This window comes from Diaphorina citri, unplaced genomic scaffold (genome assembly GCF_000475195.1).
Source record: "Diaphorina citri unplaced genomic scaffold, Diaci psyllid genome assembly version 1.1 scaffold52, whole genome shotgun sequence".
NCBI classification, from domain to species: Eukaryota; Metazoa; Arthropoda; class Insecta; order Hemiptera; family Psyllidae; genus Diaphorina; species Diaphorina citri.
Window position 1 is genome coordinate 255,549 of NW_007377489.1, and position 13,148 is coordinate 268,696.

Here is a 13,148-nt window from a genome sequence, read left to right on the forward strand (position 1 = left end):
GGGTTTTTTTTTTCATTTTTTCAAGAACAAATTGGGAATCAAAATAAAAACCCCATTAGATTCAAATTTTGATACCGGATTTAGTCAAGGGTTTTTTCCACTCCTGGTTTGCCTTTAAAAAAAAAGAAAAAAATAATCACTGCCTGCACCTCAGAATTATCCATTATAAAAAGCCTATCGAACTTGTCATCATTTGATAGCTGTGAATCAAAGGCTAATAATAGGAATGTAATGAAACTTGATGTAACTTCCTAAAACAAGACAGACTTTGCAGTGGCACCTAGATTTGGGCTTCATAGCAAGAAGAAGTATCCATGTCCACAAACTTATCAAATAAGGGTTTTTTCCACTCCTGGTTTGCCTTTGAAAAAAAAAAAAGAAAAAAATAATCACTGCCTGCACCTCAGAATTATCCACTATAAAAAGCCTATCAAACTTGTCATCATTTGATAGCTGTGAATCAAAGGCTAATAATAGGAATGTAATGAAACTTGATGTACCTTCCTAAAACAAGACAGACTTTGCAGTGGCACCTAGATTTGGGCTTCATAGCAAGAAGAAGTATCCATGTCCACAAACTTATCAAATCATTTTTTCAAGAACAAATTGGGAATCAAAATAAAAACCCCATTAGATTCAAATTTTGATACCGGATGTAGTCTGACCCTCGTCTGTAAGTACTTCTTATTTACTGAAAAGATCTTCAACTACCTACCCTCAGATAGATTATTGTAGAAGAGAATTGATATGAATAATTGCTGGATTCAATCTTAAATACTGAAAAGATCTGCAACTACCTACCCTCAGATAGATTATTGTAGAAGAGAATGGAGCAGTTGCAAATGGGTAAAAATTGTAAATAAATGGTCGATTCCTATGTAAAAAGTTGGGAAAAATTCAAATTTCTTATTTAAGTACTGAAAAGATCTTCAACTACCTACCCTCAGATAGATTATTGTAGAAGAGAATTGATATGAATAATTGCTGGATTCAATCTTAAATAATGAAATCATATTTCATTTTTGCTTTTGCTGAAGTTCTTTACCTGTGCCTATGTATGATGTATGAGGAGGTAAGAAAACCTCAGTCCAAACCAATTACCTATATGTACTGTGTACTCACACAAAATGTTAAAGGAATAGGTAACAATTCCTCATTAATTCTCAATACCATTTCATTCTCCCTCTAAAAAATGTGAGTTTGCTGTGCTTACCTTATAACATGTGCTTTGTTTATTAAAATTAATAACGAGTTAATGTCTTATAAATCTATAGTAAAAAGCTGTGTACCTACAGAAGAGTAAAAAAGAAATCATTACTTTAATTTATTAGTATTTACTTTGGTATTGGTATAAGTAGGGCCATCAGCTTTAATAAACGCCCTTGAGTTAATGTCTTAAAGATCTATAGTAAAAAGCTGTGTACCTACAGAAGAGTAAAAAAAGAAATCATTACTTTAATTTATTAGTATTTACTTTGGTATTGGTATAAGTAGGGCCATCAGCTTTAATAAACGCCCTTGGTCACTGCAACCTGGTTATATCTTTTGTGACATTAGTATTTACTTGGGTGCACACTGTATTTCAACATCAACTTTTACTAATGCTGTTCACCAACTTTTCTTTTGTGGTTTTTATTTTTCCAAAAGTCTGTTGAGATCTTTTGTGACATTAGTATTTACTTAGGTGCACACTGTATTTCAACATCAACTTTTACTAATGCTGTTCACCAACTTTTCTTTTGTGGTTTTTATTTTTCCAAAAGTCTGTTGAGATTGAGCTGAATGTTTGTATTGCATAATTAATGCACTTGAAATACTCCCTGCTCTCAGGGATTTGAAATCTTATTTTGTAAAACAAAGCAGAAGGAACTTTGCTTTAGTAGTACATAAGCTCTCACTATGTAAGTATAGGAGTATACATAAATAGCAAGCAAATCATTCTGTACAGATCCTTTCACTATTTACCCTTTTCCCCCCCTACAACGTTAGCAGCACACTGTACTTACCTAGTAAGTAGTAAGTTTCAATAGAAAATGAGGAAAGTAAAAATATAATTTTAAAAACATCCTTTCATTCAGAAATTATCCATGTAGATGTTAGTATGTAATGTAATATGTAAGTAGGTATATTATGTTTAATGGTTCATAATTATCTAAATAAACTAAAAGTCAGCTCCCATGGCGTAGTGGTCACTGCGCTCGCCTTGCACGCGGGAGACCCGGACCCAGTGAGCACCAAAGTTGTGACATAATAACACAAAAAACTGCATTTACATTAAATAAACTAAAAAGTTTTTTAGTTTCAAGTAGGTAATAAAAAATAGACTATATTTATCTGAAAAAGGATGCAATTTTCTATTTTTGCATAAATAACCTCTCTACCTAGTAACTAGGTCCTAGTTACTCATTTCATTGGATTGTTGCTCTTATCTTTGATTTTCTGATGTAGACAATCTTTCTGTTTTGTAGATTTGTAGGCAATTAAGATAGATAAGATAGCATTTTGTAAGTAGTATACCTACTTGTAGTGTTTCTTACAGACGTACATAATGATTCTGATATTAAATTAAAAATTGCTTGCAAGTACCCAGGTTCCTAATAATTCAATTAATCATAATAGGCAAGTCGTACTTAGTTAGGTATTTCAGAAATTTACCTCAGAAGTAAAAGGTTCATCACATTTCAATTTTTAATTGCGATTAAAATGCTAATGTTGCCTGAGAAGATGAAGAGATGAGAGAGCGGGTTTTTCCCAACTAACGACTTGGGTAATATTAACATACCGAGTAAACTAGCTGGCAATGTAAACAAAAGACAATTTTGTGTGTAGATCCCCTACAACGTTAGCACCACACTGTACTTACCTAGTAAGTAGTAAGTTTCAATAGGAAATAAGGAAAGTAAAAATATAATTTTAAAAACATTCTTTCATTCAGAAATTATCCATGTAGATGTTAGAATGTAATGTAATATGTAGGTAGGTATAAACTAAAAGTCAGCTCCCATGGCGTAGTGGTCACTGCGCTCGCCTTGCACGCGGGAGACCCGGGTTCGATTCCCGGCGGGGCCAAAAAATTTTGTATCATGCAAATGATTGATTCCGTGACTGGCTCTTGCGGGGCCCACTCAGCCTCGTGGGGAAAATGAGTAGCTATGTAATATAATGCGCATAGCGACCGGTGTCAGCATGGTAGGTAAACATTGGATTTTAGGATTATTGAGATAGTTGGAAAATCCTACAATGCTGCAGTGAGCACCAAAGTTGTGACATAATAACACAAAAAACTGCATTTACATTACATTAAATAAACTAAAAAGTTTTTTAGTTTCAAGTAGGTAATAAAAAATAGACTATATTTATCTGAAAAAGGATGCAATTTTCTATTTTTGCATAAATAACCTCTCTACCTAGTAACTAGGTCCTAGTTACTCATTTCATTGGATTGTTGCTCTTATCTTTGATTTTCTGATGTAGACAATCTTTCTGTTTTGTAGATTTGTAGGCAATTAAGATAGATAAGATAGCATTTTGTAAGTAGTATACCTACTTGTAGTGTTTCTTACAGACGTACATAATGATTCTGATATTAAATTAAAAATTGCTTGCAAGTACCCAGGTTCCTAATAATTCAATTAATCATAATAGGCAAGTCGTACTTAGTTAGGTATTTCAGAAATTCACCTCAGAAGTAAAAGGTTCATCACATTTCAATTTTTAATTGCGATTAAAATGCTAATGTTGCCTGCAAGGAGAAGATGAAGAGATGAGAGAGGGGGTTTTTCCCAACTAACGACTTGGGTAATATTAACATACCGAGTAAACTAGCTGGCAATGTAAACAAAAGACAATTTTGTGTGTAGAGTAGAAGCACATGGTACAAACTAAATGTGTTACTATGTATAAGGCTAACATTGTCCTACGCGAAAAAAAGGGTTAGAGGAAGATATATAAGTAAATAAAACAAAGCTTATAGCGTTTGATAATCACCTGAGGTAGGTACCCAGAAAAAAGTGAATTATTACGTAGATATAGCAGAGGGATTTTGTCATTATTTATGGGACATGTGGCACGCGCCATCTCTTCTCCGTAGCGAGAGTGTACTATTTGGTTATTTATTATCTTGAACAGGGTGACCACCTAACCAGGGACTAGACAATATTCCAGATATTTATGTGCTTTGTTTAATTGTTTTTGAAGGACTTACCACTGGGAATTATCTCGGGTTTAGTTCAATCCTAGATTGACCTGGATATTTGATTGACCTGGTAAGTAGGTACCTATAGCACAAGTGTTGTTTAATTTTAATCCCGACATAACGACTTGGTAAGCCTTGACCGGGAGGAAACCAATTCGGTCCCAAAACCTATTGGGTTTGAGAGGGTCTAAGTCTAAGTACTAACTGGATCCCACACTTAAATTGATAGGTACCTGATTGTTTTTCTACTTTCTATCACAAGCACTATGTTCTTAGAGCTAAATCTTCCTAGTCTAAAACTTTAGAGTGATCGCTACCAAAAGAACTGGCACAAATGAGCAGTGACCACTGTGACCAGTGTTATTATAGGGTTAGGTTAAACGCAAAAAAGAGTTTTCACAATTAGAGCAGTAATTAGTGTTATTATAGGGTTAGGTTGAATACAAAGAGCTTTCTTTTTCACTGTCGTAGCTTCTGAATAAGTAAGTACCGAAAATTTGGGTGATTGTATTGAAAAATCTCGGAAAATTATGATGGATTAAGTAAAAACGAGCGTTGTAGGTAATATTGTTAAAAATTAAACCCCTTATTTATTTCATCCAAGTCATTACAGGTATACGGGACCCAATTGGTAGTCGACTACCTTAAGAAAAAAGGTCATGGAACCGAATTGGCGTTCTTCCCCTCGACCTGTTTATGTGGAAACTCACTCGAGTGTTTCGTGCTCCATGTTGAGCTGGGAGACAGGGTAATTTAATAAACTGGCTAGTAGTTTCCATTCGGATAAAACTCGATTGTTCACTTTTCACTTCAGTTCAGTTCATCACGCCATCACCATCACGAAGTTACACTTTTCCTCCTCTCGATTCCCAGTTCGACGGTTTTTTCCCGATAAATCCAGCCGTTCCGCGAGAGATACATCTACACCGATACATAAAACTTTCGTGTTCCAAACAACATACAGTGCAACAAAATTACCTTCTCCTCAAGTAATAACTAATTGAACAGCATCAAGATCTTGTACCACTAAACATCTTTCAAACAGCATCATACTCGTAAAAAGATACAAGAAAAATCTCCTGATACAAATCAAACGTTGAGATTTTCTTTTTAACATCCATCAAATTCCAGTCAGCACCTAACTGTTGGGTGGCTTGTTATGAAACAAACGTGGCAACACATACCTCTTTTTCTTTGGATTCTTATGAAATACTAAAAGAACATTTCAACACTTTAAACATTGTGTGCTAACTGCTAAATTTGCAAGTAAAGAGCGGTCATGTCGTCTTGTTACGCGGATGATATCAGTATGTTGAGTCTGAATAGTTTCGATACATTATCATCATCATCACGGAGTCCTCCGGAGACTAGCAACACGCTGACTAACTTTACCCTGTCCATGCGGAACTGTGGCGACAAATTTACGGTACGTCATACTCATACAACATTCAAAGTAGAGCTCCCCTTTTGGTGAATTGGTTCAAAACAATTCTCCTAGTTTAGTTAAGGCTCTTATTATTTTAGGTGACAGAGAATTAGTCCCTTTCTGTGCATTAATAAATTTACAATTTCCAACCCCGGATTTAAAGTACATAATAAATAAAAATGGTTTATGTTGAAAAATATGCTAGCGCCAGTAAGTAACTAGGAAGCTGTGGGTTCAATCCCTGTGTAATCCACTCATCTATCGTGTTTTGTGCTTGCTGAACATTCAAAGTAGAGCTCTCCTTTTGGTGAATTGGTTCAAAACAATTCTCCTAGTTTAGTTAAGGCTCTTTTTATTTTAGGTGACAGAGAATTAGTCCCTTTCTGTGCATTAATAAATTTACAATTTCCAACCCCGGATTTGGTAGTTGTGCATAAGGCGCGTCAATGGGACATTACAAAAATCCTTTTATAAGAGGGAAGATACTTGCTTAAGGAGTGTTCCTATTATTTTAGGTGACAGAGAATTTTCCCTTTCTGTGCATTAATAAATTTACAATTTCCAACCCCGGATTTAAAGTACATAATAAATAAAAATGGTTTATGTTAAAAAAATATGCTAGCGCCAGTAAGTAACTAGGAAGCTGTGGGTTCAATCCCTGTGTAATCCACTCATCTATCGTGTTTTGTGCTTGCTGCTTGACGTCTTTTACTCTTGTCAAAATTACATACCTACATCATCCTCATTTTGTCAATATTATTATCTTGTTAACTCTTACTAAATAATGATGTCCAATAACAGTTATTGCACATCTCTTATTTCCGTATTGTCCATGTAACATTAGCTTTTAGCAGACACATATTGACTTTTCACTATTATCCCAATCCTAGACAGATATCGTGTTGTAGTGTCCAAGTAGGTCAGGAGGTAATAGCATTCCCGAGCTAATATCTACGTGGTTTGCAAGTCACATATTTTAATTGATTAGCATTAGCACTTAAGAAACGAACTTTGAAATCTTAGGCGCGTCCGTGAGACATTACAAAAATCTGTCTATAAGAGGGAAGATGTGTTTTTTACTTTTTCTCTCTCATTTTCTTGGATCTTGTCCATAATGTTGTTCTCACTGCGTGCTTCACATAGTTTTCATGATGGAAAATTAGTTTTTAACTGTTGCGGTCATCAGGGCTGTATCTGCATCTGGTGTTCAGGTAAGTATCTGGTCGTTTGATAATCCTAATAGCACCTATTCCTTGCACACCCTTCTTAATATGACCATAAAGTTTCTTATTGCAATCCCAACCGAGACATTTTATTCTGTCCTTTGAAATGTGACGGTTAGGTGGTACAAAATTTCATCACCGTTTTTATTTCGTAGCAATAAAACAGGTGACACAGATTTGTATCGTCCACCATTTTCTCATCAGCTCTGTTTTACCCTCCTTTTGTCCCTCTCCATCCAACCTCTCCCTGTTTCCCAATGCACAAATCTAGGTGGACAAAACATTTATGCAACGGCCCATCTATATTGTGCATCTGTCCACCATTTTCTCATCAGCTCTGTTTTACCCTCCTTTTGCCCCTCTCCATCCAACCTCTCCCTGTTTCCCAATGCACAAATCTAGGTGGACAAAACATTTATGCAACGGCCCATCTATATTGTGCATCAGAGAAGTTGCAAACCGGTAATGACCATTAATTAAACCCGAGAAAATGCTACAGCTAATAAATAAAAGTAAAAATCTCTTGACCGAGAGTAATTTATTTGAATTAGTACAGCGGTGTGCGCCGATATATGAAGTGAGAACCGGCGTGTTGGCAAATGTGGCATGCTTCACATGTGTGGAATAATGTGTTTGAACAACCCGTCTTCTGTCGCTATTAATTGCTTTCATATTTGGGAAACGAGTCAATTATTAAATTCCTCATGAATTTGTAGGTATTTCCTCTTTCATTATGTTGTCGAGTTGTAACTTTATTTTAAGACAGAAGAAACGTTTCATTATCTCACCTGCCTTGATGGCAAAGTGAATAAGGGCGCTTGTTTGACATTCAATAGAGGGGACGGGTTCAGTCCCAGCTGAAGCTAAATTTATCAAAATCGTCCATTGTTTAAACCCACTCATTTATTTTAGGAAAACATTACTTTATCAAAAGTGACCGTCTGAGACTTTCTCCCCAAAAATACGTCACCCGTCACCAGTCTGTTTCAGGCTTACAAAAATTTTGAATTTCCTTATCTCTGCCTCGATGGCATATTGGTCAAGACGCTCGCCTGGTAAACAAGAGGGCGTGAGATCAGCACCAGTTTGGTGAAGAGGCACCCAGATAATAATTGTTATTATTGTTGTAGCATGTAGCAGTGACGACGATTCAGCAGTCATCTCCAAATTCTAGACTCGTTGGCAAACAAGAGGGCGTGAGATCAGCACCAGTTTGGTGAAAAGGCACCCAGATAATAATTGTTATTATTGTTGTAGCATGTAGCAGTGACGACGATTCAGCAGTCATCTCCAAATTCTAGACTCGTTGGTAGTCCAGATAATAATATATGACCATGGTTGACAAGGTATAGGAACACCTTATTATTTGAATGTTTCTACCTAATCTATTATGACAGTAAAGATGTACAATTCACATTTACGGATTTTTGGTTGTCGAAAAGTGAGTCTTGTCTTGTATTGAGTGAGAAATCAATTACGTAAACACCCTGTATATATAGAAATAAGCTTTATTTTTGAAATGTGTACAGACGAGATTGTATAGGTCTAGTTGCTGTCTCACCCCTTCATTACACATAATTATGACTTCATTTATAATTCATCGGGAACTTTCTCATCGGAACGCATTTTCAATAGATGGAACTTTGGCAGAGAAGGATATGATGGGATTTATGAAATATGTTGAGTATTATCTGAGGAACCTGCCAGGGCTGCTCTAGGAGATAGGTATGTGAAAATATTGGAGCCCAAAACGTTTGTAGATAATGCAGTAGAACAGTAGGTAATGGTTTTTGATTTTGTTTCCTAGGAGATGGGTATGTGAAAATATTGGAGCACAAAACGTTTGTAGATAATGCAGTAGAACAGTAGGTAATAATTTTTGATTTTGTTTGATGTCGACTGACATTGTACGTATATCTCACTTTCTCACTTCAAAGAAAATAGGTTCCATTGAACTGTTATGTCAATTCGTTCTTTTTTAAGCGAATTTGAAATGCTGCTATTTATTATTGCTCTTCATAATCCAGCTGATACGCAATTTGTGAGCAAACTAATGTGTACGGTTGTACGAAGGTATTGGTGGAAATGTGTCAGAACAAAGTTTTATTTATAATGGGTATAAATAATGCCCAAGTACCTGTAATGTCCTGAGGGAACCTGAGAAATAGAGACTGATAGCCAGAGGAAGAGGAGGAGGATAATGTATAGGTACCCTCCGCTCTCTCCCCTCGCACCAGACCTGATGCTAACTAATGTGTTTTGCTGATACTCGCACATGTAATGTGCTGATACTGATGGTTTAATATTGTTCCTCTAATATGGCATATTGGTCAAGACGCTCGCCTGGCAAACAATAGGGCGTGAGATCAGCACCAGTTTGGTGAAAAGGCACCCAGACAATAATTGTTATTATTGTTGTAGCATGTAGCAGTGACGGCGATTCAGCAGTCATCTCCAAATTCTAGACTCGTTGGTAGTCCAGATAATAATATATGACCATGGTTGACAAGGTATAGGAACACCTTGGGTAAGAAAACCTCAGTCCAAACCAATTACCTATATGTACTGTATACTCACACAAAATGTTAAAGGAATAGGTAACATTACCTATTCCTTTAACATTCCTCATTAATTCTCAATACCATTTCATTCTCCCTCTAAAAAATGTGAGTTTGCTGTGCTTACCTCAGAACATGTGCTTTGTTTATTAAAATTAATAATGAGTTAATGTCCTAAAGATCTATAGTAAAAAGCTGTGTACCTACAAAAGAGTAAAAAAGAAATCATTACTTTAATTTATTAGTATTTACTTTGGTATTGGTATAAGTAGGGCCATCAGCTTTAATAAACGCCCTTGGTCACTGCGACCTGGTTAGATCTTTTGTGACATTAGTATTTACTTAGGTGCACACTGTATTTCAACATCAACTTTTACTAATGCTGTTCACCAACTTTTCTTTTGTGGTTTTTATTTTTCCAAAAGTCTGTTGAGATTGAGCTGAATGTTTGTGTTGCATAATTAATGCACTTGAAATACTCCCTGCTCTCAGGGATTTGAAATCTCATTTTGTAAAACAAAGCAGAAGGAACTTTGCTTTAGTAGTACATAAGCTCTCACTATGTATAGGAGTATACATAAATAGCAAGCAAATCATTCTGTACAGATCCTTTCACTATTTACCCTTTTCCCCCCTACAACGTTAGCAGCACACTGTACTTACCTAGTAAGTAGTAAGTTTCAATAGAAAATAAGGAAAGTAAAAATATAATTTTAAAAACATCCTTTCATTCAGAAGTTATCCATGTAGATGTTAGTATGTAATGTAATATGTAAGTAGGTATATTATGTTTAATGGTTCATAATTATCTAAATAAACTAAAAGTCAGCTCCCATGGCGTAGTGGTCACTGCGCTCGCCTTGCACGCGGGAGACCCGGACCCAGTGAGCACCAAAGTTGTGACATAATAACACAAAAAACTGCATTTACATTAAATAAACTAAAAAGTTTTTTAGTTTCAAGTAGGTAATAAAAAATAGACTATATTTATCTGAAAAAGGATGCAATTTTCTATTTTTGCATAAATAACCTCTCCACCTAGTAACTAGGTCCTAGTTACTCATTTCATTGGATTGTTGCTCTTATCTTTGATTTTCTGATGTAGACAGTCTTTCTGTTTTGTAGATTTGTAGGCAATTAAGATAGATAAGATAGCATTTTGTAAGTAGTATACCTACTCTTGTAGTGTTTCTTACAGACGTACATAATGATTCTGATATTAAATGAAAAATTGCTTGCAAGTACCCAGGTTCCTAATAATTCAATTAATCATAATAGGCAAGTCGTACTTAGTTAGGTATTTCAGAAATTTACCTCAGAAGTAAAAGGTTCATCACATTTCAATTTTTAATTGCGATTAAAATGCTAATGTTGCCTGCAAGGAGAAGATGAAGAGATGAGAGAGGGGGTTTTTCCCAACTAACGACTTGGGTAATATTAACATACCGAGTAAACTAGCTGGCAATGTAAACAAAAGACAATTTTGTGTGTAGAGTAGAAGCACATGGTACAAACTAAATGTGTTACTATGTATAAGGCTAAAATTGTCCTACGCGAAAAAAAGGGTTAGAGGAAGATATATAAGTAAATAAAACAAAGCTTATAGCGTTTGATAATCACCTGAGGTAGGTACCCAGAAAAAAGTGAATTATTACGTAGATATAGCAGAGGGATTTTGTCATTATTTATGGGACATGTGGCACGCGCCATCTCTTCTCCGTAGCGAGAGTGTACTATTTGGTTATTTATTATCTTGAACAGGGTGACCACCTAACCAGGGACTAGACAATATTCCAGATATTTATGTGCTTTGTTTAATTGTTTTTGAAGGACTTACCACTGGGAATTATCTCGGGTTTAGTTCAATCCTAGATTGACCTGGATATTTGATTGACCTGGTAAGTAGGTACCTATAGCACAAGTGTTGTTTAATTTTAATCCCGACATAACGACTTGGTAAGCCTTGACCGGGAGGAAACCAATTCGGTCCCAAAACCTATTGGGTTTGAGAGGGTCTAAGTCTAAGTACTAACTGGATCCCACACTTAAATTGATAGGTACCTGATTGTTTTTCTACTTTCTATCACAAGCACTATGTTCTTAGAGCTAAATCTTCCTAGTCTAAAACTTTAGAGTGATCGCTACCAAAAGAACTGGCACAAATGAGCAGTGACCACTGTGACCAGTGTTATTATAGGGTTAGGTTAAACGCAAAAAAGAGTTTTCACAATTAGAGCAGTTCTAACATTTCAACATGAAAAACATGCTATATCTATAGGTATATTTCACTCTAACACTAGGTTCACACTGCACTTTTTTTTCTGCCCCGTTTTTTTACGGTGACAGATTTTATTTTTCAAGTGGCGCCATGCATTTAAATTGATGTTCACATTAACCAACGTACAAAGAGCTTTCTTTTTCACTGTCGAAAATTTTGGTGATTGTATTGAAAAATCTCGGAAAATTATGATGGATTAAGTAAAAACGAGCGTTGTAGGTAATATTGTTAAAAATAAAACCCTTATTTATTTCATCCAAGTCATTACAGGTATACGGGACCCAATTGGTAGTCGACTACCTTAAGAAAAAAGGTCATGGGACCGAATTGGCGTTCTTCCCCTCGACCTGTTTATGTGGAAACTCACTCGAGTGTTTCGTGCTCCATGTTGAGCTGGGAGACAGGGTAATTTAATAAACTGGCTAGTAGTTTCCATTCGGATAAAACTCGATTGTTCACTTTTCACTTCAGTTCAGTTCACCACGCCATCACCATCACGAAGTTACACTTTTCCTCCTCTCGATTCCCAGTTCGACGGTTTTTTCCCGATAAATCCAGCCGTTCCGCGAGAGATACATCTACACCGATACATAAAACTTTCGTGTTCCAAACAACATACAGTGCAACAAAATTACCTTCTCCTCAAGTAATAACTAATTGAACAGCATCAAGATCTTGTACCACTAAACATCTTTCAAACAGCATCATACTCGTAAAAAGATACAAGAAAAATCTCCTGATACAAATCAAACGTTGAGATTTTCTTTTTAACATCCATCAAATTCCAGTCAGCACCTAACTGTTGGGTGGCTTGTTATGAAACAAACGTGGCAACACATACCTCTTTTTCTTTGGATTCTTATGAAATACTAAAAGAACATTTCAACACTCTAAACATTGTGTGCTAACTGCTAAATTTGCAAGTAAAGAGCGGTCATGTCGTCTTGTTACGCGGATGATATCAGTATGTTGAGTCTGACTAAACAATAGTAAAATAGTAATTAAATAGCAATGCAAAAACTGTCCCCATTGTTAATTAACTCATTTCAATTTAAATTAGATAGCGTACATACGTGTGGCTGTTCAAATTTAATTATTTGCTTTAAGTGCTCCTGTTTCCCACTTTTTTTTTAGGGTGACGGACCTTACACTGCTATGGACAAACAAGTTTTTTTGTACTTCAATGGTCAGAACAGGGGTTTTTGGTTCTGGTTCTGACCAAGCAAAGGTGGAAAATGCATGGTCAGTTGTGCCAAAATCCAATTATTTGAATGTTTGTACCTAATCTATTATGACAGTAAAGATTTACAATTCACATTTACGGATTTTTGGTTGTCGAAAAGTGAGTCTTGTCTTGTATTGAGTGAGAAATTAATTACGTAAACACCCTGTATATATAGAAATAAGCTTTATTTTTGAAATATGTACAGACGAGATTGTATAGGTCTAGTTGCTGTCTCATTATTAT

The 13,148-nt window shown here is 35.7% G+C and overlaps 1 protein-coding gene across 9 annotated transcripts in view; it reads left to right on the forward strand.

Annotated features, from left to right (window-relative positions):
• The window catches only part of LOC103516281 (heterogeneous nuclear ribonucleoprotein L), a 117,261-nt gene that overhangs the window by 1,556 nt on the left and 102,557 nt on the right, over nucleotides 1-13,148 (forward strand). For 2 of the 9 annotated variants that reach the window (XM_026828650.1, XM_026828657.1), the window contains exon 1: nucleotides 4,997-5,621. The exons of the other annotated variants lie outside the window; for them this stretch is intronic. The gene's annotated coding sequence lies outside the window, so the exon portion shown is untranslated. Of the gene's footprint in view, nucleotides 1-4,996; nucleotides 5,622-13,148 lie in introns of those variants that run through there. 9 annotated transcript variants of the gene reach the window in all.